Source organism: Canis lupus, chromosome 2, assembly GCF_048164855.1.
Source record: "Canis lupus baileyi chromosome 2, mCanLup2.hap1, whole genome shotgun sequence".
In the NCBI taxonomy this organism is placed as follows: Eukaryota; Metazoa; Chordata; class Mammalia; order Carnivora; family Canidae; genus Canis; species Canis lupus.
Genome location: NC_132839.1, coordinates 23,821,939 through 23,847,232, shown reverse-complemented (window position 1 = coordinate 23,847,232; position 25,294 = coordinate 23,821,939). Strand labels below are relative to the sequence as shown.

The 25,294-nt window shown below is 33.9% G+C and overlaps 1 long non-coding RNA gene across 1 annotated transcript in view; it reads left to right on the top strand.

Annotated features, from left to right (window-relative positions):
- LOC140614086 (uncharacterized) overlaps positions 1-1,028 on the top strand; it is a 205,359-nt gene extending 204,331 nt beyond the window's left edge. Inside the window, exon 7 of the long non-coding RNA XR_012014990.1 lies at positions 892-1,028. This is a non-coding gene — a long non-coding RNA (uncharacterized lncRNA). The remainder of the gene's footprint in view (positions 1-891) is intronic.
- Positions 1,029-25,294: the final 24,266 nt, after the last annotated feature.

Genomic DNA, 25,294 nt, shown 5'->3' with positions numbered 1-25,294 from the left:
GACGTGAACACATGACGGTGTACTGAGTCCATTAGACATTACATTTATAAAATGTGTAGAATTGACTCTGGTATTAAAACAGCCTTGTGTCCTAGATTGTAATATCAAAGTGTTAAATGCCTTAAATATTAAAACTCTGAACTAAAGGGCCAATTGGGTTATTCTGTCTATTGTTACAGCCAATTATTTCCGAGACATTAAAACAATTCATCCAGGTATGAGACATAGAGAATTGGGAAAGGAATTATTGAAGAATGTTTCCCATACTCCCCTCCCTTCCCCCCACCCAAATAGGTGATCTCCTGGTTTCAGAGATATGTTGTGATGTTACTTCTGACTAAGAACTAGGAGTGAAGACTTCAACAGAGTACTTTGAACTTCTGTAGTATATGAAAGTAAATATGACCTAGCAGCTTTTTTTTTTTTTTTTTTTTTAGTTTGATTTTCAGATGCCAAAGAAACAGAGCAACAAACAGTGGAGGGCAATGCCTATTCCTAGCACTTTATCTATCTTCCTTTTCATCTGTGTGCTTTCCTAGGATAACCTTATCCATATCCATTCTCCCTTAATGTGTGGGTGTTCAAGTATCTCACAACTTGTTTTGCAACCTCTATTTCCATGTTGATCTTAGTACCCATACAACTGTCATCTGGACAAATTTGATGGATGTAGCATAGATTATTCTTAGTATATCCAAAAAATTAATTTATCATAGTTCAGTTCCAGTTTTATCTGTAGAGTATGACTGAATATTCCTATCCCCCAAATTTATATGTTGAGATTCTAACCCCTAATGTGATGGTATTAGGAGTTGGAGCTTTCGGGAGGTGATTAGGTCATGAAGGCAAGGACCTCATGAATGGAATTAGTATACTTAATTTTTTTTAAAGTCTCCAGAGTTCTCTAGCCCCATCTGCCATGTGAGAGACACCAATTGGAAGACGGCCATCTGTGAGCTAGGAAGCAGACTCTTACCAAATGCTGAATCTGCTGTCACCAAACACTGAATCTGCTGAATCTGGAGTTCCTCGCCTTGAAACCTATGAGAAATACATCTTGGTTGTTTAAGCCACCCATTCTGTGGTATTTTTTCTACAGCATCCTGAACAGACTAAAACACTATAGGAGGATTTAGTGCCAAGTATTGCATTAGGTGTTAGTGATACAGCAGTAGACAAAACAGATATAACCCTGAATCACAGACGTCATCTCAATACACACTGTTTCATGAAAATTTGGATGATTTCCAGTTGATCATATCATTATCCTGAAGGCTTTGTATATTTAGTAACTAAAACAGAGTAGTTCCTTAATAAATATACCTAAATAAAATTTTGAATATTTTAAAGAAATAAGGATGACATAAATATTTCAATGTAAATGAGACTATTCAATTGTCTAAACATTTTTAATGCCTACTTTGATTACCTTTGTGAAATTCTGGAGGTCCCCCAAACCATTCTCACTTCTCCTGCCAGCTGCAAGTTTGGGAATTCCCAAGACCATAGACAGGATTAATTATTCACTAGAAGTACAGATTCAGAAAGGCCATTATACTCATAGTTATGACTGATTACAACAAAAGGATAAGTTGGTATCAGAGAGGAAAGATGCACAAAGGGCAGTCCGGAGACATCAGGACCATAGAGCTTCCAAGTTGTTCTTTCCCAGTGGCACTTGCAGACAGCACTTGTTTTCCCATCAGTGACATGTAGTAATATACACACAGAGTATTCACAATCAGATTCACTTGAGCCTTGGTATCTGGCATTTTATTGGAACTGGGTCACATAGACATGGTTGACTCCTTTTGTGGCTGAACCCAGACTCCATTCCCTCTAGAAGTTGAGCTGATACCATGTGACCAAAGGCCACCCACCATAAATCACATTATTAGCACAGACAATCTGAAATAGACCAAATATGCCACATTCTCTAGGACAGAAGTTCATCATATGACCCAAACTTAACTGCAGAGGTTTGTGGAAAAAGAGAACTTAGGAATTATTGAACAATTTGCCAAACTCCTCCACATAAACAAGGATTCTTTTATCAGATAGGAAACCCCAAGAGATTAGTGGTTACCTCTCAGGAGCTGAAGCTAATGCCCATTCCTCTTTTGGTCAAGTTACACATTCTTACTGTATTTATACAGAAAAAAGCATTGATGACATCATTCATTGTTTTATATTCCTCTGTATCTGATTACTTACAAAAGTATTGCAAATTAAGCTACTACAGAATCCTTTGTGTAACTCGCATTAAATATTAACACAATACATTAATTAGAACACAAAGTAGATAAATATATACATGTATGTTTATATATAATTAAATGTTATATATTTAGAACAAATTAAACTACATAAAATTAAAACCTTCAGTTCTCAATTTAGAAACTAAATTGTTGGTAGATAGATTCATAGAAATTTGAATATCAGGGAAACTTTTTTATCTCTCTAGACATTTGTTCTTAGTAAGTAATAAATGAAAGCTGAAAAAAATCTAGTTTCATGCTTGTCTGCCTTCCAGAGAGCAGGACCTCTTATAATAGTAGCATATTGCACACCGTAGTTCAACTTAGATTTTATTGTAGAAGGAATGTTAAGAACCTTGTCTAACTTGTGTGTATTGGTGTATTAGAAAATGAAGAAATGTAGTTACAACTTCACAGTCCATTGCTCAATTGTTCTGGGATTGTGGAATTGAAAAAACAAAATCAACTTATAGAAAATTTTTCAAAAGTAAGGATGATTAAAAGTAAACTTGGAGACCTTTTTTTTTTTTTCAAAATAGTCTAATAAATCCTGATGCTGTGTCATTTGTTATAGATTTTGTCACACCTTCTACTACTCTCTTAATGTAGGTTAAAACAACATTACCTTTCAATCTCATGGGAAGTATAAAAATAAAATAAAGGAATGGGAACTATACTCATGCAAATAAAACACTTAGATCTTTACATTTCTCCAAATAGAAAAAAAATAACTAAAAATACATTTTATTTGTCAAAGCTTCTCTTATAATAGGATCAGAGTAGTCTTAAAAGTCTGGTATTTTTTATTTATAAAAATCAACTCATTGATGAGTACACTAGAAATGTCTATTAGTTAAAATTGGAAATGTTATGTATATAAAACAGAACTGGGCAGAGCAGGTAGAGGAAGGGAGAGGGAGAGAGAGAGAGGGAGAATTGTCTATTGGTCTGTCCCTGGTCATTATGTATCAGTAATATTATGAGAAGTCATGTTCTTTAAGAACAATGTTCATCTTTAAACAAAACAAAACCTTCAAATTTCTAAACAGTCATAACTGACAAATATGACAATATAAAACATACAACAAATATTTTCTTATAATTTTTTCTTCCTTGAGAAAATATTTAGTAAGCAAGTTAAATAAACACACACACAAAAAAAGCCACCGTTTCTATGAAGTTACAGAAATTTGGCCAAATTACTTTACAAAGCCTATAGTTTTTTTCTAGGATTTAAAAAGCATCAATTTTATTTATTATTTATTATTTTAAATCATCAATTTTAAATAAAACAACTTTATTTGTATTATTTTAAGAAGGAAGGGAAGAAATTAAGTCAACATTTTTGAAATAAATTAAGTTCATTATGAATCAAATTCACTTGAAAAAAAATTAAAAAGAGGAGGAGGGGCAAGATGGTGGAAGAGTAGGGTACCCAAGTCACCTGTCTCCACCAAATTACCTAGAAAAAAATTAAAAAGTAATACTCGACTTACATGTCGTTTCACTATATGGAAAAGAGAAAATGTACTTTCATAAATAATTTAGACACTAGTATTTATGGTGAAGTATACTTTAGACTTCAGCAAGGGTAAGAATATCAACAGCAATACTGAAATAATTTTCAAAGTTCTGAATATAGCCTTAAGCACATAATTTAAATGGAGAGAGTTCATAAGCGGGATCTACAGAGATCAGTCAACTGTTGGCAACTAAAAAGGTGGGGTCTAATTTCATTTCTTTGAAATAAAAGTAATTATATTAGTAACATCTACAATATCAGTTCAGAAGTTTTAGGATTGGGTAAAAATAAGAGAAAATATGAGGTATGCAAAGATTATAACAAGCAATCCTATAGGATGGAAAACTAATATTCATTTAAAGCTTTTGATTCTAGGGACACCTGGGTGGCTCAGCAGTTGAGCATCTGCCTTTGTCTCAGGGCATGATCCCGGAGTCCAGGAGCCTGCTTTTCTTCTGCCTATGTCTCCGCCTCTCTCTCTCTCTCTGTGTCTCTTATGAATAAATAAATAAATAATCTTTTTTTTTTATTTTTTTTTATTTTTTTTTTTATTTTATTTTTTTTTTAATTTTTTTTTTTAATTTTTATTTATTTATGATAGGCACACAGTGAGAGAGAGAGAGGCAGAGACACAGGCAGAGGGAGAAGCAGGCTCCATGCACCGGGAGCCCGACGTGGGAATCGATCCCGGGTCTCCAGGATCGCGCCCTGGGCCAAAGGCAGGCGCCAAACCGCTGCGCCACACAGGGATCCCAATAATCTTTTTTAAAAAATAAAGCTTTTGACTCTGGAAGGCACTTTAATATATACCATCTCTTTTAGTTTCCACAGCAAACCTCTCACTCAATTCTACCAAAATATATTAGGTAACAAAATGTTTTTAATATCCACATTTTACTGCTGTTTATACTGAGGATCAGAGAGTAAATAACTAGCTCAGGGCCATCCAACCAGGTAAGCAGTGTACAAGGGCTTAAATACAAATTTCTCTCAAAACTCATTTTTTCTTACTAAACAAAACTGCCTTTATCAAACTTCATGATCATCAAATCAATACTACTTATCAAAAGAGAAAATTACGACTAGTCTGTGTTAGCTGTTACTAGTCTCCAGCTTTCTAACACCTTGGGCAAGGCAAATATTGACTCCAACACTATGCAATTTATTCCAAGATATTTATCATGACAAATAAACCAAAGGAAAACTGAGTGCAAAAATGAAAATTTAAATTATAAGTGTTCTGTGCATTAGAAGTTCAGACACATGGTTCTAGAAAATTTCTAATTACATGGGGAAAAAAAACTGAAACAGAAGTTTTCCTTTATCTTTTAAATTTAAATAAAATTTTCTTAAGTTCCTTTTATTTTCTCCTTGTCATCATGAGAAATAGAATATGTTTTAAAATAATGCTAAGGAGCATCTCTACCTTTTCACGTTAACTAAAAGTGGTGTCAATTTTATCTTCCTACATGACAAAACAAATTTAATCATTACTAACTTTGCAAGAAGCTGCCATGTGCTAGAAAATTCTCCTACTATAATTACTTTTAACACTTGAAAAGATATTCAGGATGTTATTCATTAGACAATTCCATTTTCTTAGATTCTAACAGTTCATTTTAACTTAATATGAATGACAGCTTCTTAGCTTGCTTGGTCAGCAAAAGAAGTTAGTATAACCAGGAAGTAATATCGGTACAGATATGACACAAGATTAAGCATTCATTTTTATCATAAACCTTTCTGATATTTAACCAACAACCCCTTCACTGGATGTAGAATAATTACAGTTAACACAGTTGGAATTTGCTCATGTTTAATAATCTATTCAATTAATCATCACTTGGAGCAGAACAAGCAAACTAATACTGATCTGAGCATTAAAGGAATATCATCTGATAAAAGGTGTCTTAATCTTAGAAAAATCAGAACAAAATCTTTAAAAATCCTTAAAAACATACATTCTTCTTATGTTTTGGGAGTTTAGTTTCTCACATGGCCATGACTTCTAAATTGCTAAACTAATTGATTTGTAAGGTGAAACATGAATAATTGATGTGTATGTTGTTATGGATGATAGTCAAATGACTGAAATAGTTCAAGGTGAAATTCCTAATCTTTCTAGTTATGTTTTGAGACTTGATTTTCTAATGTCATCACATGTTGTTGCATGCTAATAAATGGAATTGGGAAGTTGAATAATCATTCAGATAGTCGATCATTGTAGAGACACCTAAATAGTTTATTGGTCTGATCTTTATTTATTTTTTAATTCAAAATTATGTGTAGAACTTTCCCTATTTAGATAATAGATTTTGGACTTATTACAATAACCACTATTACCATACTGAAGATAATAAACTAGGGCCTCAAAGAGATAGGGATTTTATGTCTTTATGTAGGAATGAATGGGTCGTTTGGAAGCTTCTTTATGCTGAGGTTCTACAATTGGTAAAAAGTGTTTCACATTTTTAGTATTTCAAGGAACTTAGAAAAATACACCCTAATCCTGCACTTTTAAAACTTAACATTTACTGAACTACTAATTTACAAAGAAATAGCCTGTCCCATAACATAACGTAAGTTTTGTACCTGTCCCTTGATATTAAATCTAGCAGAAAATGTCATACAAGTTCAGTGACAAAGGGTTTCAGAAATTCAAACTCTAAGGGGATGAGTTTCTCATGAGGGATGTAGTAGATTATTTGTGAGACAGCCACAACTATTTCTTTACTTCTATCCATGTCCTTTTACAATGTGATTTTGCAGCTTCTTCTATTAACAAGTAGAGTTTATTTTTCTACTCCTCAAATACGTACTAGCTTAGTGATTACTTTAGCCAATACAATGTGATAGAAGTGATGTACCAGTTTAAGACTAGGCCTTGCATGCTTCTGCTTTCTCTGGAAGAACCGGGCCATACAACCATTGAGCAAGACTAGGCTAACCTTCCGAAAAATAAGATAACAGGGAAGAGAATCAAAGTAGCCAATACAGGCTGACTCCCAGAGCAGAGCCATCCAGTGGACTATTACTGGATGTATGAGGGAGCACAGGTATAACCAAAAGAACCACACAGCTGGAACGTAGATCCACAGTAATCATGAATGGTTACTATTTTAAGTCAGTAGGTTTGGAGTGGATTCTTAGGAAACAACAGCAAATTAATATAGCAGATCAATAAAATCTTAAAGGTGGCAAAATTTAAGCTAAAAAATTGAATGTCTGATGCACAGAGATTAAGAGGATGTGCTTGAGGAGGACTTTTTTTTTCACTAATGCTGTAGAGTAGATATCCCGAAAAAATAAGACTCCATTTTTAAAAAAATTCTGCTGATATTTTTCATATTTTTTAAAAAAATGTTTTATATTTACTTTGAGAAGATAGTATAGAGAGTTTTCATATACTCTGTGTCTAAATTCCCCTTTTTAAAATCTTGTCTGCATGGTATATTTATTATAATTAATTAATATTGATATTAACTATGGTCCATACTTTATTCAAATTTCCTTAGCTCAGCCTAACAGCCTTTTGACTTTCTCTATCACACCTAGGACATCAAATTCCACTCAGTCATTTGGTCTTCACAGGTTTTTCTTGGTTAAGATGGTATCTCAAACTTCTTTAAAAAAAAAAACAACAAAAAAGAACTTCTTTGTTTTAGAAGACTTTGATAGTCTTGAGGTCAGGTATTTTGTAGAGTGCCTACCTATTAGAATTGTTATGGTGTTTTTTACATGGTTTACTGGGGTTATAGGTTTAAAGAGAAATACCACAGAGGTAAAGTGCCATTTTTATCAGATCATATGTATTGTATGACAACAATACCAGCATATCAACATAATTTTTCATTATTGATGTTGACTTTGATCACCTGGATTAGGTGGTGTTTGTCAGGGTTTTCCTGTGTAAAGTAATTCTTCTCCCTTTTGATCTGTACTCCTTAGAGGCAGTTACTATGCATAACCCACATACTATGCATAGCCCACATTGAAGGAGTAGGAAATTATGCTCTCCCTCCTTTAGAGCACAGTGTCTGCATAAATTATGTGGAGTTTTCTTTTTGCATGGAAAATTTACCACTTCTCCAACTTTTTTTTTTTTTTTTTTTTTATGTACTCAGTCATGGTGTTTATATCACCATGGATTCATGGATACCCTTTTGTACTTTGCATTATAATCCAATGCCATTATTTATTTTGTTGCTCATGTTTGTCTCACTTTGACATATTTCATTTGGCTCTGATTTCCTTTGTCATATCCTCTTTGATATAAGTTTTTTGTTTGTTGTTTGTTTGTTTGAGGGTTGAAGGGGAGGTTCTTTACTTTCTGGCACAATAAGATGTTCCAGATTCATCTCAAATGTTTTCTGCCTCAGTTTTATAATCAGCCATTTCTCCAAGAAGCCTTGGCTTCTTTTACTAGAGAATGGTATTGAAACCTAAGATCTGGGTACTAGATATGCTTGTTGCTACTTGTATTTCCTTGTTTCTAAACCCTTTGAGCTCTCAGAGCAAGGATATACACATGCACATATTAATAGGCATATATAAATATATCTATGTAAACATATCTACACACAGCTCTAGCTAAACATGAGTTCATACAACGCCTTCAAGTCTTGCAGTACCACATATTCTAGATCTCTTTTTCTTTTTACATGTAAACTCTAACTCTGACAGATACCCGTTTCCAACCAACATCCACGTTTTAATGGTTCAATCAGTATACATGCATAGCAGGAACAGAATTGCTCACCTGTACTCCTATCAGAAATGAATTTATCAACTAGAGTACAATGGTTATGTCACATAACAGCAAGGATCTTATTTATAGGAAATCTCTAAAGATAATTACAGATATGGAAATATTTCTTTTTAACATTGAATATCTAAAATGTTATGCTAATATTTAAAGCCTAATACTCCAAAATAAAATTTCATTATGAAAAACTATTTACTACTCTATGGTCCAGGCATATATACATATACATATAAAATATCCCTGACCCCCACCCTACACCCGACCAGTCCTCAATAACAGGTACTAATATGAGTTAACAATCTTTATCCATTTGAGCCTCCTGAAAAGAATAAGTCTTGTTTTATATAATTCAGAGGCTTTTAAATTTCATTGTCACAATCTGCTATCATTAAGAGCATTCTTTTCATTAGCACCATGGTTTTAAATAACAACCAAATATCAATGACCCATATTTCAAAAGCTATGTCTGTTACTCTCCCACAAAATCTTTTTTTTTTTAATTTATTTTTTATTTTTTTTTTAAAGATTTTATTTATTTATGATAGTCACACAGAGAGAGAGAGAGGCAGAGACATAGGCAGAGGGAGAAGCAGGCTCCATGCAGGGAGCCCGATGTGGGACTCGATCCCGGGTCTCCAGGATCGCGCCCTGGGCCAAAGGCAGGCGCCAAACCGCTGTGCCACCCAGGGATCCCCTCTCCCACAAAATCTTAAGGAACATATCCAACACTTCAGTTGGCAGTAAAGTTAACTATGATCCACCCCTATTCAACGACTTCCCCCTATCTCCACTGCAAGGAACTTTGTGCAAGCAGTGGGCTTCCCAACAAGAACAAACCTAGACATTGGCCTCTAAAATGATAGCTGCAATTTCCTCCTGGACCTTACAAATGATCCACACACACCAGAGTAGATATTCAAAACATAACTTGAGATCACACTTCTACCATATTGAACTCCTTCACTTGTTTCTCAATGAATTTAGAATAAAATCCAGACTTTTAACCACACTTAACAGGTTCTACATGATTTCGCCCCAACCCATTCCCTTTGTCACAGTGGTATTTCAAGAAATAGAACTTCATTGCGCTTGTTTGAAAATGCTCCTGCGTTGGTCATTGGTTTGTTTGTTTTTCTAAGCTTTAGGCCTTTTCATTTGCTTGTCTCTGTGTAAGACCTTTCTTCCAATTCTTCATTTAACTCACTCCTAACCATTCTTTAGTTCAGGCCCTAACTCTTCAGAGTGAATTGCTATCAATGCGAAAACCACTTTTCCTGGGTCCTCTCCATCAACCTATCTTGCTTGTTTACAACATATTCAAATTGTAGTTTTGAACTACCTTGTTTGCAAAACAATAAATTTACCTTCTGTCTCCTCCCGCTGGGACATAAGCCCCACGAGAGGTTCTGGTTGTCATTGTTCATGTAATATCTAGAGCAGTTAATACTGTATGCCAGTTACAGATTAGCTGTTGAAGAGATATTACTGAATAAATACAACAATTTTGTACTAAAACCTTGGATATGGAGCTAATACCAAAGATGAGCACATTATTTTTGTGCCAGTTTTCAACCTTAGAAAAGTTTTTTCTTGAACTTAATTTTTGTTACAGCTGAAATTAATCAAGGATAGCTTATGTTGAGCAGACATGTGGAAATTGAAGAATCTACATATAACACTTTTTTTTTTCAAAGTGCAATGGAAACTAACAGGTGAGGTCATTCTATCTTGGAAATAATTCAACTTTACTAAAATCATGATGGCCTTTACTACAACGAGGAAAATAATCACTTTTAAAATACATTAATCTGGGATGCAGGAGGTTATTTATCTAATGACATTAAACTAACAAATCTGATACATAGAAAAGCTACTCTTATTTGAATGTATGAAATGAAGCTTTTTTTTTTTAATTTGGCTTTATTTTATGGAAGTTTGTAGTCTAACTCTAAAAGATAATTTACAGCTGTATAGTTAATGTGTTTTGTCCTTGTATTTAAAAGGTAGGATAAGGGCAGCCGCGGTGGCTCAGGAGTTTAGCGCCGCCTTCAGTCCAGGGCGTGATCCTGGAGACCAGCGATCCAGTCCCACGTTGGGCTCCCTGCAAGGAGCCTGCTTCTCCCTCTGCCTGTGTCTCTGCGTCTCTCTGTCTCTCTCTCTGTCTCTCTTTCTTTCTCATGAATAAATAAATAAAATCTTAAAAAAATAAATAAAAGCTAGGATAATATTTCCTAGAATTTTTATTTTTGATAATCTTCCGTGTTTTGTTTGTGTGGGTTTCTTTTCTTTCCTTTTTTCTCTTTTTTCTCTCTTTTTTAATATAGATAGATTGAGATATTAAAATCCAGAGAAATCCACTCTTTTTAAATGTACAAACCAGTGAGTTTAAACAAATGAATGCAGTAACATAACCACAACTGCAATCAAGAGGTAGGATATTTCTGAAACCTTAAAAAGTTTCTTCATGTTCTTTGTAGGTAGTTTTCTCTCCCCACACCAAGGCCCTGGGAACCAGGGATGGGAAATTTTTCTCCTATGGCTTGTCTTTTATAGAAATTTAATTAAACAGTATTACAGTTTTAGCCTTTTCTACCTGTTTTGTTCAAATTTTCTGTTTTTGAGATTCATCTACATGGTTAAATTTTGCAGTGTATGTTCTTTCTACTGTTGAATAGTATCCCCATTGGATGGTTGCACCCTAGTTTGTACACTGAGTCACCAGTCAATGGATATTTGAATTTTCTGCAGCTTTAATAATTATAAATAAATTTACTGTATATATCAATGCAGAGGTGCTTTGGTGGACATCTGTTTCACTTATTTAGGAGTATGGTTGTTACCCAGGATCACGCCCTGAGCGGAGGGCAGATGCTCAACCACTGAGCTACCCAGGAATCCTGCTATAAATTATTTCTTTAGTTCATTAGCTGTACCTCTAATGGCTATGTTCATATACTTAGTATAGGCAGGAAATGATCTATTCAGAATAAACATAATGGATACAGAAAATAAAAATTTAATTCATCTGATTTGTTGTTCATATAAGCAGGTAATTTTACACATAATGTCTTTTAATTCTTATTTGAGATTTCAAGTCTCTAACTTTTTTTTCCCTTTATTTCTAAGAAGAGATAGTAGAAGTGCTTTCCCTCCTGGGATGGCAGTATTTCAACAGAACTGAATTTTACTTCTTGCATGAGTAAATATGCCAGGGAAATCAAACTAAATAGGAAATTATCTACAACACAAGAATTTCCTTGTCATTCCATCTCCTGCATAAAGAAATAACTCTGGAGAATTTAATACGTATGGATATTATGTGATTAATTTTGATATAGTAAGAGACTTTTACCATAAAAACAAAGAGAAAAACTAAATATTAACACAAAGATATTATGGAACTAAAAGAGGGCCTCTAGTACAATTTTTAAAAATATTTTCTCCCCAACATACTAGAATTATCTTCCCAAAAAATACTAGATGCCTCTAAATAATTACATTTAAGCCATTCAATTAAAATTCCAGGATGAAATGTCAATTCTTGGTGATGCTATGAGCTATTCCACTATGCCTTCCAGCCTTGCCATCCATCACAACTTGCATATATCTTAGTGTCTAGGCACAGTTTGACTTATGATTTCTGAACAAGCCATACTATTTTTCTGTTTTATCAGTATAGAATGACTTTAGTTTTATTCCCACTCTATATCCATGCCAATACATTAAAGAAAAACATAAATGTCAGCTGCTTTTGATTCTTTCTTTTACATATATCTTACTTTTTTCTATTGCAACCCCATTACTTGTGGCTTTTAATTTCCAGGTATATTTCACTGATATCCAGTGAAATTAGCTGTTTAAACATTGTCCTTTGTCTCTCAAAGTGGAGTATAATATAGTTGAAGGCCACTCCTTGAAGGAATTGTGTGAAGGGATCTACTAAAGAGTGAACACAGAAGTAATTATCTTTTAAGTTAATAAGCACATGCAAAGAAGGAGATGCCCTGGTATACACAGGCAATTCAATGCTATTTTGATGCAGTTCTTAACCCTAATTTTTAAAACTATCGTTTATAATTTCTTTTTTTATTGACATTTAGCTGACGTATAATGTTACATTAATTTCAGGTGTACAACACTGTGACTCCATAACACAGATTATTTAGTACTCACTGTGATAACTGCAGTCACCATCTATCACAATACAATATTACTTCAATATTATTGACTATATTCTTTATGTTGTTTTTCCATCTTATGACATATTTATTTTATAACTATTTTTTTATTCATTAACTATCCTTTTGTAAATAGTACATTTTGTTCATCATTCAGATTTCTTTTTCTTATCTTTCTTTTCTTTTTTTAATCTTTCTATAGATTTCTGTAAGTATGCCTTTTCCATTTGAGCATTTTATATAAAAAATACACTTTGTTAAAATAGCAAATAAACTATTTTTTCTGTTTTGAGAACTGTAACTTAAAAAACAATGCTCTACAACACATCAAAGAGTTCTATAAATGACATAAAAGTAGAACAAATAGACGATATCTAGTTGGTAAGAAGGTAGAGCAATGGGAACCTCATAAACTTGACATGTTAGGTAACTCTTTGACAATAGCTAGTAAAACTATATACATATCCTGTACGTATATACAATAGGCAGATACACAATCTTAGGAAAATACGCAAAAGAAATCTGTACACATATTCCTGTAGAGGAATGTTCACAGAGATATTTTTCTTCTAATTCCTGAAACAATAAAAACCCAAATGCCTATCAACAGAATAATAGATAAATAAACTGTGGTCTATTCATACAATGGGCTGCTATATGGCAAAAAGAGTGATTGATCTATAACTATACGAAAAAACACAGGTGAATCCTGCATACCTCATGTTGAGGCAAAAAAGCCAAAGATGAACAGAAGAGTTCATTCAGTATAATTTACTTATATAATGTTTTGACACAAGTATAACTATTCTATATTGTTAGAAGTCAGAGTAATATTTATTCTCATTGTGAAGTGTAGTGGCTAGAAGAAGGTATGCTGATGATACTGTTTGTTTCTATCTGGGTGCTGGTTACATGAATGTATTCACTTTGTGGAATATCACTGAGCTGAGTACATGATTTGGATTCTTCTGTTTGTTTCTTGTAGTTCACTGAAATATATGCAAAGCAAGAATAAAATAGGTTTGCTATGGCCCCATATATTATAAAACATATCAAAAAGTAAGTTAATAAATAAGTTTTGAGAATAGTTACCTAAAGTCTTCTGCTTACTATTTACTGGCCAGAATGTGCTATTTCATAACTGCCTTCAGGATGTGGATTCATCATTTAAATGAGGAAAAATATTTGAACTGAAGCTAAGCAAAAGTGAATATATCTAAGGTCAAACGTCAGTATGTGTGAATCTCTCCAAGCAAATATATTTGCTTTTAAATAAAATAGTTCAGAAATCTTAATAGGATACAGGTATCACTTAAAGAGTCAATTGAGAAATCCAAAAAGGCAGAATTACATTATTTGAACTTTAAATTTTAAAAATATTACTTGTAAATGTAGATCTCCTTATAGTTCTTAAATTTTGATATTTTTCACTATTTTCCATTGAATAGCAAGATCTAGCATCATTAAAATGAGAATTAATTGGACTAAGTTGAACTAAATTCAACAAGATTTCAAAATCAGGTACTTGTAAAATACTGCTGAAAATACTGCTAAAGTAAAGGCAAATTCGATTGACTTGTTTTCAAAAGGCTTTGAAGCCATACACTGCTACATTATATCCAAAGCTAAATGTTGCTGAAATGACTCTCCTGAGCTCTAATAAGATATCACATATTAGCTCTAATAAGATATTACATATTCTCAGGGCTAAGAATTTTAAATTAATTTCTGCTAGGCACATGTGTAGACCACAAGCTCTAGAGAAATTATTTGGTATCTCAGGAAGTTTTCCTGGTCCAGTGAATGGTTCAGAGATTGATTGTTTACTGCTGCCTGCTAGTAGAGAGTTTATGGACTGTTTGCTTATTTCAAATGGTATAAACTTTGCCAGCAACAAAGTTTTCTGCAGAATGTCTCCTCCAGGAAAAATGCATCAGCATCTTAACTGTGAAGGTGAAACAAGATTGTTTTTTATATTAAACTATAGATTTTGAGACTCTATTGCAGAAGCTATCTATTTTTTTTATTTCAAAAAAGAAAATGGTTGCTACATATTACATGCCTGCCCAGGAATATAGGAACAGAGTGAGTTCTCTCGTCTCTCGTATTATTCACATTCATATTAGCTCCAGTTTTCTTTCTTTCTTTTTTTTTTTCTAAAGATTTTATTTATTTATTTGAGAGAGAAAGAAAGCACCAAGCGGGGTTAGGGGAAGAGGGAGAGGGAGCGGGAACAGACTCTGCTGAGCAGGGAGCTGGCTGTGGGGCTCGATCACAGGACCCTGAGACCATGAACTGGGCTGAAGGCAGATACTTAACTGACTGAGCCACCCACGCACCCCTAGCTGCAGTTCTCAACATTAATTTTTGTTACTTTTGAGTGAAAGATTCTACATTGTTCCTAACATTTGCTTGGAATAAGATTTTTGTCCAAATATATTTTGCATTATTATTTTTTTCAGTCAAACATTTAATAATGTATATATTGAACACTTTACTGTGTGCTTGTCATTGTTATACACGCTGGAAATATACAAATTTATAACACATATACTGGGTTCAAAACAGTATTACTGGTTTTATAAATTTTTAATTACTTGTATAAATTTCCAATTACTTTGCATATGTACTACAGATCCCCCCATTGGATGGATGTTGATTTCATACTTTGTCTCCACCCATCCCCATTCCCACAATGACCCCACACACACCCTGTCTCTCCTAGGTCCTGTCAAACACATTTGTGTATTAAAAGTTTCTAGTCCCTTGATAAATAAATTGTCATTCTATGTCTAATTCAAATTTCTCAAACTAACATAGCTAGCGAAATAATGCTATGGGCTATATTTTGGTATATATTGATCTTATTTTACCTCTAAGAAAATTGATGAAACAGTAAAAAGATTTATTAATTTTCATACTGCTTTCTTTATAGTCTTTCTCAAATTGAAGTAATTAGGTCAAATTAGGGGTATATGAGCACTTCAGTTGAGCATTCAAATCTTGGTTTAAGTTCATGATCTCAGGGTGGTGGACTGGGCCCTGATAAGGCTCCACACTCAGCAGGGAGTCTGCTTGACAATTTTTCCCTCTGTCCCTCCCCTGCCTCATACGTGCACATGCTCTCTCTCTCTTGAATAAATTAATCTTTTTAAAATTAGGTCAAATTATTTATGAATGACAACAAAATGAAAGTGTGAGTATATTTTTTAAAAATATATATTTAGCTCCTGGAGTCTGAAATTGTCAATTATCAGATGTAGGGAATCAAAATGAATTCCAGTTTATTCAAATATCATTTATGATTTTTACTCTGAGGACTAAAAGTAAAAATAGTTCATATACAGTTTTTACATTTTAATATATATCATGAATATTGGCATACTACATACTCAACGTATTTGATTTTCCATACCCATAAGATTTATCATTTATATATTTGGTCAAAAAAAATTAAACATGTATAGTTTCTAAAAAAAAAGTGTTGCCAATATCATAAAATGTAAAGGAATAAAATACAAATTATTTTCATCATATTCTATGTAACTAGAATGAAAAGAAATCTTTCACATAATGATTTACCAGATAGAAAGTTATTTAGATAAAGCTATGAAATTCATTTATTTTAACTCAGGAAAGGGTCTTCCTAACATAAAATATTCCTGCAAAGCATTTTGTGCATTTTCAATGGGTATGTCAAAATTTGGAAATTCAAAGTGTTCTTAAAAGTCAGAGATTTTAATATGCATTCTAAAATATGTCTTTGATATCTGAAAATAAATTGTTACAAAAGTTATCAAAATCTGTTTCTTATGACTTAGTTAAATCATGAAATGGATTTCAGTCAGTCATTATGCATTTGATTAGTCTGTACTAATCAGAATGCATAGATTTATAAGCCATAAATTTACCTTTTTGGTAGGAATGTGGTTATGGGGATTGTCAGGAATGGACAGAAGACAGTTACATTGCTTGGCTACTTTGATCTAGCAATCATTGTTCATTCATGGCTAATGAAGTTAATTGAATAAACTCTACTAAATTATTGTCACTTAAATATAGAGGGAAATTTTCTGCTCCAATTATAATATTAAAGATTAAGAAGCATTGGCTTGACTTAAATGAATACTCCATGCCCAGTGGACCACTTATTGCTGCTATTATAAGTGGAGTATTTTATCTGAAAAATATCTAAAATTCTAAAATTGTTTCACCAAGGGCTCCTTAAGGATTTCAGGCCACAAAGTTCTTCAGGTATTCACTGAGTAATGAACAACAATGCAGGAAAAAAAAAAAAAAAAGACTGAGCTGCTTATTCTATCGTGAGAGGTACTTTTAAGCTTCATTTGAAAACTAATTTTTTTCAAGATAATAAAATTATCTTGTGAAAACATTAATAAGTTACGGATTATTATCATAAATACTCTGAAACAATATGACACTCCCATTAGAGGTTGGGACAACAGAGTCAGAATGCTTCTAAATGGGAAGGAAAAACAAACTCTTCCTTTGAGCTTGTATTATCAAATTTAAGTGTTGTAACATGGACCACTATAATACTATTAGGCAAATTCAGTCCTCCTGGGCTTAAAAGAACTAAAAGGAAAGAAAGAGTGGATATATGCTTGTAATTGCATTAAAATATTATGTTTTTGTCTGGATAGTCACTGTTTACACATAAGATAACGTTTATAAGTAAAGGTATAGTTTTCGGTGACATGTTTGAAATGTGAAAAATGGTTGTCTTTTCTATTTTTGCATGCATAATCATTTTTCCAACAGTTGTTTGTAAAATGAGTTTAGTTCCCTTTCTGGGCCATGTGTAGAGGTAATGAAAAATAGAAATGTGAAGATTGGTCTAGGATTCCTTAATAGGACAATGCACTGTCCCTCATATTTATCTGACATTCACCTGCTAAAAGCAAAGATATTGTTCTCTTAATAATTCACTATATCACTATATTTAAAACTACAACTACATAATTCTATCAGTCTGGGATACTAAAAATATAGATTATAAAAATAATAAATGTTTATAAAATATTTTATTCTCTTAACATGGAATCAGTACCCTCAAGAGAGAGATAAAGCAAAATTAAAAATTAAAATTAAAAGAGAGATTTCTTTGTGATGAGTTATTATGGATGTGAATTTGCACAGAGTCTAGAAAAAGGAGTAGCATTTGAACATGTTCCTTGGTTTTGAGAAAACAGAGCCAAAGAGCTGGGGAAAAAACTAAGAGACATTTATAGCATGAGGTATATGAAGGACTCTTAGAGAGTGACTAAAGTATGTGGAAAGTAAAGTAAGAAATCTTACTGAAATCTAGATGGAAGAGCTTTTAATGACTAACCTGTGACTTAGAACTCTGTCATCAGATCCCTATAAAGTTGTAAAAGAGGCAGTTAGAATTGACAAAGTAAACTTCCACAGATTCCAGTGTTAGAAAAATAGATTTTGGGACAGTTGGCCTAGAGAGGTGAGCCAACTGATGTGAATTGAAGGTAATTACCATTGAAGAAAACATAGAAGAAATGAAAAAAAAATCTCAAGAGTAGATCTGAGGGCACCAGAGTGGCTCAGTGATTGAGTGGCTGCTTTCATCTCAGGGCATTTTCCCAAGGTCCTGGGATCAAGTCTTGCATCAGGCTTTCTGCAGGGAGCATGTTTCTACCTCTGCCTATGTCTCTGTATCTCTCTGTGTGTCTCATGAATAAATACATGATATCTTAAAGAGAGAGAGAGAGAGAGAAGATTTGTGGTGTCATGAAAAAAAAAGGGAAATATCTGGAGAAGAAGTTAGAAGGAAGGGTAAAAGATTTTGAGGAATACTTTAGAAAAGATTGTATTACAAGCTAAGGAAGCAGAGAAGTTCTCACTAGGCCTATCAACAACATCAAAATACACAGAGATGCACACTGTAAACAGACAACAAAACCTAATCTTTGGTTTAGTTATTTTTGTAGAGTGGTATAGACTCAGTGAGCAGCTAGATATAAAGAAACTAAGAAAAGCAACAGAGTAGAACAGGAGAATTCAGGTATTAAAATGAGAAGTCCTGAAACGGGAAGCCATTCAATGGAATTCAATAAAAAAAGCAAAGGAACCTAAAAAATGGCAGTAAAACTTTGATCACACATACAATATAAGATATATAAGATTTCAGAGACATACCGCATTGAAGGTATGAAAGGGTAGGAGTCTGTGGCAAGGGAGCAGATTTTCAGAATATGAAATCCTATCAATCGTACAATTCCTTTAGAAGAAGAAGTTTAAAACATTTATTTTCATGCATAGCTAAGAAGACATTGAGTACTGGAACAGAGAATGCTGAGAAAATGTGAGACTCACATCCCAAAACAGAAAACTTTAAGAATATTAAAACCTCCCCAATGGTAACAGGAACAATGTTAATAGAAAGCTTTTGATTAAAGCTGACCTTACACCTAAAGGAGCTAGAGAAAAAACAGCAAATAGATCCTACACCCAGCAGAAGAAGAGAGTTAATAAAGATTCGAGCAGAACTCAACGAAATCAAGACCAGAAGAACCGTGGAACAGATCAACAAAACCAGGAGTTGGTTCTTTGAAAGAATTAATAAGATAAACCATTAGCCAGCCTTACTAAAAAGAAGAGAGAGAAGACTCAATTTAATAAAATCATGAATGAGAAAGGAGAGATCACTACCAACAACAAGGAAATACAAACGATTTTAAAAACATATTATGATCAGCTATACGCCAATAAATTAGGCAATCTAGAAGAAATGGACGCATTCCTGGAAAGCCACAAACTACCAAAACTGGAACAGGAAGAAATAGAAAACCTGAACAGGCCAATAACCAGGGAGGAAATTGAAGCAGTCATCAAAAACCTCCCAAGACACAAGAGTCCAGGGCCAGATGGCTTCCCTGGGGAATTCTGGCAAACGTTTAAAGAAGAAACCATACCTATTCTACTAAAGCTGTTTGGAAAGATAGAAAGAGATGGAGTACTTCCAAATTCGTTCTATGAGGCCAGCATCACCTTAATTCCAAAACCGGACAAACCCCACCAAAAAGGAGAATTATAGACCAATATCCCTGATAAACATGGATGCAAAAATTCTCAACAAGATACTAGTCAATAGGATCCAACAGTACATTAAGAAAATTATTCACCATGACCAAGTAGGATTTATTCCCGGGACACAAGGCTGGTTCAACACTCGTAAAACAATCAATGTGATTCATCATATCAGCAAGAGAAAAACCAAGAACCATATGATCCTCTCAATAGATGCAGACAAAGCATTTGACAAAATACAGCATCCATTTCTGATCAAAACTCTTCAGAGTGTAGGGATAGAGGGAACATTCCTCAACATCTTAAAAGCCATCTACGAAAAGCCCACAGCAAATATCATTCTCAATGGGGAAGCACTGGGAGCCTTTCCCCTAAGATCAGGAACAAGACAGGGATGTCCACTCTCACCACTGCTATTCAACATAGTATTAGAAGTCCTAGCCTCAGCAATCGGACAACAAAAAGACATTAAAGGCATTCAAATTGGCAAAGAATAAGTCAAACTCTCCCTCTTCACCAATGACATGATACTCTACATAGCAAACCCAAAAGACTCCACCCCAAGATTGCTAGAACTCATACAGCAATTTGGCAGTGTGGCAGGATACAAAATCAATGTCCAGAAATAAATCGCATTTCTATACACTAACAATGAGACTGAAGAAAGAGAAATTAAGGAGTCAATCCCATTTACAATTGCACCCAAAGCATAAGATACCTAGGAATAAACCTAACCAAAGAGGTAAAGGATCTATACCCTCAAAACTATAGAACACTTCTGAAAGAAATTGAGGAAGACACAAAGAGATGGAAAAATATTCCATGCTCATGGATTCGCAGAATTAATATTGTGAAAATGTCAGTGTTACCCAGGGCAATATACACGTTTAATGCAATCCCTATCAAAATACCATGGACTTTCTTCAGAGAGTTAGAACAAATTATTTTAAGATTTGTGTGGAATCAGAAAAGACCCCGAATAGCCAGGGGAATTTTAAAAAAGAAAACCATATCTGGGGGCATCACAATGCCAGATTTCAGGTTGTACTACAAAGCTGTGGTCATCAAGACAGTGTGGTACTGGCACAAAAACAGACACATAGAACAATGGAACAGAAAAGAGAACCCAGAAGTGGACCCTCAACTTTATGGCCAACTAATATTCGACAAAGGAGGAAAGACTATCCATTGGAAGAAAGACAGTCTCTTCAATAAACGGTGCTGGGAAAATTGGACATCCACATGCAGAAGAATGAAACTAGACCACTCTCTTTCACCACACACAAAGATAAACTCAAAATGGATGAAAGATCTAAATGTGAGACAAGAGTCCATCAAAATCCTGGAGGAGAACACAGGCAACACCCTTTTTGAACTCGGCCACAGTAACTTCTTGCAAGATACATCCACGAAGGCAAAAGAAACAAAAGCAAAAATGAACTATTGGGACTTCATCAAGATAAGAAGCTTTTGCACAGCAAAGGATACAGTCAACAAAACTCAAAGACAACCTACAGAATGGGAGAAGATATTTGCAAATGACATATCAGATAAAGGGCTAGTTTCCAAGATCTATAAAGAACTTATTAAACTCAACACCAAAGAAACAAACAATCCAATCATGAAATGGGCAAAAGACATGAAGAGAATTCTCACAGAGGAAGACATAGACATGGCCAACATGCACATGAGAAAATGCTCTGCAGCACTTGCCATCAGGAAAATACAAATCAAAACCACAATGAGATACCACCTCACACCAGTGAGAATGGGGAAAATTAACAAGGCAGGAAACCACAAATGTTGGAGAGGATGCGGAGAAACGGGAACCCTCTTACACTGTTGGTGGGAATGTGAACTGGTGCAGCCACTCTGGAAAATTGTGTGAGGTTCCTCAAAGAGTTAAAAATAGACCTGCCCTATGACCCAGCAGTTGCACTGCTGGGGATTTACCCCAAAGATACAGATGCAATGAAACGCCGGGACACCTGCACCCCGATGTTTATAGCAGCAATGGCCACAATAGCCAAACTGTGGAAGGAGCCTCGGTGTCCATCGACAGATGAATGGATAAAGAAGATATGGTTTATGTGTATAATGGAATATTACTCAGACATTAGAAATGACAAATACCCACCATTTGCTTCGACGTGGATGGAACTGGAGGGTATTATGCTGAGTGAAATAAGTCAATCGGAGAAGGACAAACATTATATGGTCTCATTCATTTGGGGAATATAAATAATAGTGAAAAGGAATAGAAGGGAAGGGAGAAGAAATGGGTAGGAAATATCAGAAAGGGAGACAGAACATGGAAGACTCCTAACTCTGGGAAACGAACTGGGGGTGGTGGAAGGGAGGAGGGCGGGGGTGGGAGTGACTGGGTGGTGGGCACTGAGGAGGGTACTTGATGGGATGAGCACTGGGTGTTATACTGTATGTTGGCAAATTGAACACCAATAAAAAATAAATTTATTATTAAAAAAAGCTTTTGATGACTGGTACTAGAATCACTTAGGAAAGATTACAGAAATTTCTGAAATTGAGAAGTAACATAAATGATAGAGATGTTCATGCATATGCAATTCATATACTTCTCAATGTGAAAAAAGAACTACTTCTTCTGAACCTTTATAGAAATTTTGAGCAAAGAAGAGAATTGAGATTCACTGGAGCATAAACTCTTCAAATTATTTGACAGACAATCAACATTCTGAAAAGTTTTCTTAAAAATGACAACTTTATGAGAAATTGTTAACTAATAAAAACAGTAACAATGACAATTAATAATGATGATCATAATGATGTTGATAAACACATAATCACTGACATCTTGAACTCTTATGAATAGCTCAACAGTGGGAACTTAAAATCCTAATTTGGGGTTCAAACTGCATTAAAGACTTCATTGAGTCACTGGCAGCCTTCACAGTAGGTATAGATGAAAATGAAGTGAGGTATTTTTGTTTAATTTATAACACAACTAGCAACATTTACATACTTGAAAAAAATAATAATCTTAACAATAAACAAAAGCACACAACCTATCTATTTTGCGTGATAATGTTCTTTGAAATTCACCTTAGTAAGTATTTGCTATTCTGATCTCAAGTTACACAAATGTTTGTTAATATTTCCCCTTCTTTTAGAATCTAGATTTTGTTGTTTGATTCATTCTCAACCTCATTATGGGTTCCAAGAAGAAGTTGCTCAGATAAGACATAATAAAATTTAAATATCCTATAATGTCAAATACTGAAAATAGAAATTGAAGAAAAGAGAAAATATACCCTGTCCAGTTTTCCAACTCGAGATAGAAAAAAAATGTATTGAAATTTGGAATCAATCGCTAATGAAATCTGAAACTTATATGGAAGACTATGTGTGTACACACACACATGCATAGATATAAATACATGAAGCCTTATTCACTCGCTGTCTTACACCACTTACATTGCTTCATGGCATGTGGGCAAACCCTGAATAGCCTGCCGAAGAATAAGAGAACTCCTGGAATATGGATAGCCCTACTAGTATGAGCCAAGTTAGACCTATTAGCACTCAACCGGCTTGGTAGCTGACTGCAGATCCATAATTGAACCCAGTTAAGATCAGTCGAGCCACCAACTTAGAGCAACTCAAATTGTCATGTCACAGAAAGTGAGCTAGATAAATAGATATATTAAGCTACTGAGTTTAGAGTGGCCTTTTGCACAGTTAAAAGAACTGAATACAAATGCACTGAAGAAGCAAAGAAATAAACCCACACAAAATTTTAAAAATATTTTACAATTGTTTCTAGTAATATAGGCATTGTTAGGAAGAGGCTTGCTCTAGGGATATTTGTTGGAAAAAATTATTCAAAATTTTAAGTTTTAGCATAATTACCCCATTTCACTGTATCAGATTAGCTGACAAAAATGAATATGAATGCAGACCCTAAGAGACTGGGAAAAATAAATAGAACTATGAAAAACTGTGTAATTAGGCTATATGGTAACCATATGTCTTGGTTTGTCTGAAGCAGTCATGATTTATATTGGTATTCCCAATGTCCTGTCTATCTTAACAATTTTCCCACTTGCTTCTTTCTCAAATGTATTCCTGTCTGGATAAGAGATTATATGGTCAATCTAGTACCTGGGAATAATGTAGCAGGAGTACAACAAAACCAAGGTAAAAACCTTTTCTGTATATAGCTTTTCCTAGGCAGGTGGTATTTAAGTAACACTCTTCAACAGTGAAGAACCATTAGTAGCTTCATTCATTTCTCGAGTCATGTGTCAAATAAATAATCTTAAGTGTAATTCCATTGTAATAATTTATTCTAAAAGGTCTTAAGGTACATTATGAAGTTTTACTTATTTCCCATCAGATAGTGCAGACTAACAATGCTAGCTAGCTGCTTAGCCTCAAATGCTGTCCAATATTTAAATATAAGCAAAGATAACAAAGGGTTTCACAAATCATTATCCATATAGAATTAGAAGTGAGAACTACATTAATAATTGTTAGGTTTGCTGAAACTGTATTTGAAGCTGTACAATTTTAAAATGAAAGATATTTTTGTTTGGAGAAGGATTTACAGAAGAATTCCTCCAAATTTCAAGATGATGAGAAAGTGATAGGCTAATTATCTTGATCTACAAAATCAACTGAGAAACCAATTTATGGAAGTGACATATTTCTTGCTTTTCTACCTCCAATCTAATTTCTGCTACAGGAAAGGAAAACATGAAAAGGCTAAAACTTGTAATTGTTTGCAGAAACACGCAAAAATACAAAAATTTACCATACAAAGTATGTCGCTGTTACCTGTATAGGTATAACAAACAAAGTATGATACTTAAACAGAGCTATTTAAGAGAATTTGATATATAAGGAAACATATGTGGGTTCTATCTTTAGTCAGTGCTACTAGTTATCAATAAATAAAAGTATTTCTGAATTCAGTAAGTATGATACTTTTAAACTAGAAAACTTTTCCAGTCATTATTTTCATTTGATCAAAATTTCTGAGGTACCAAAGATATATTAAACATTGCTATTGACTATAATTTGTGCACCTCTGGTTTATAGTCACTATTATTCAAACACGTTATCATCAATGTCATCCATTCACATTTCCAAGCTATAAATCTGGGAATGTTCACAAACATGTCAAGCTTCTCCTTCACTATCCTTATAGCCCATTTCGCAAATTGTCAAGTTTTTTTTTTTCATACTGCCTTCTAAATATCTAACAAGCTATACCATCTGCAATTGTCTTTTTTTTTTTTTAATTTTATTTATGATAGTCACACCCACACAGAGAGAGAGAGAGGCAGAGACACACAGAAGAAGAAGCAGGCTCCATGCACCGGGAGCCCGACGTGGGACTGCAATTGTCTTACTTTAATCCATCTTTTACACTTAGAGAAGCAAACATACCAAAATTTAAACTTGATTATGTCAATCCTAAACTTCATGTTACTGTTTTTCTTTAAATATTTTATTTATTTTTTTA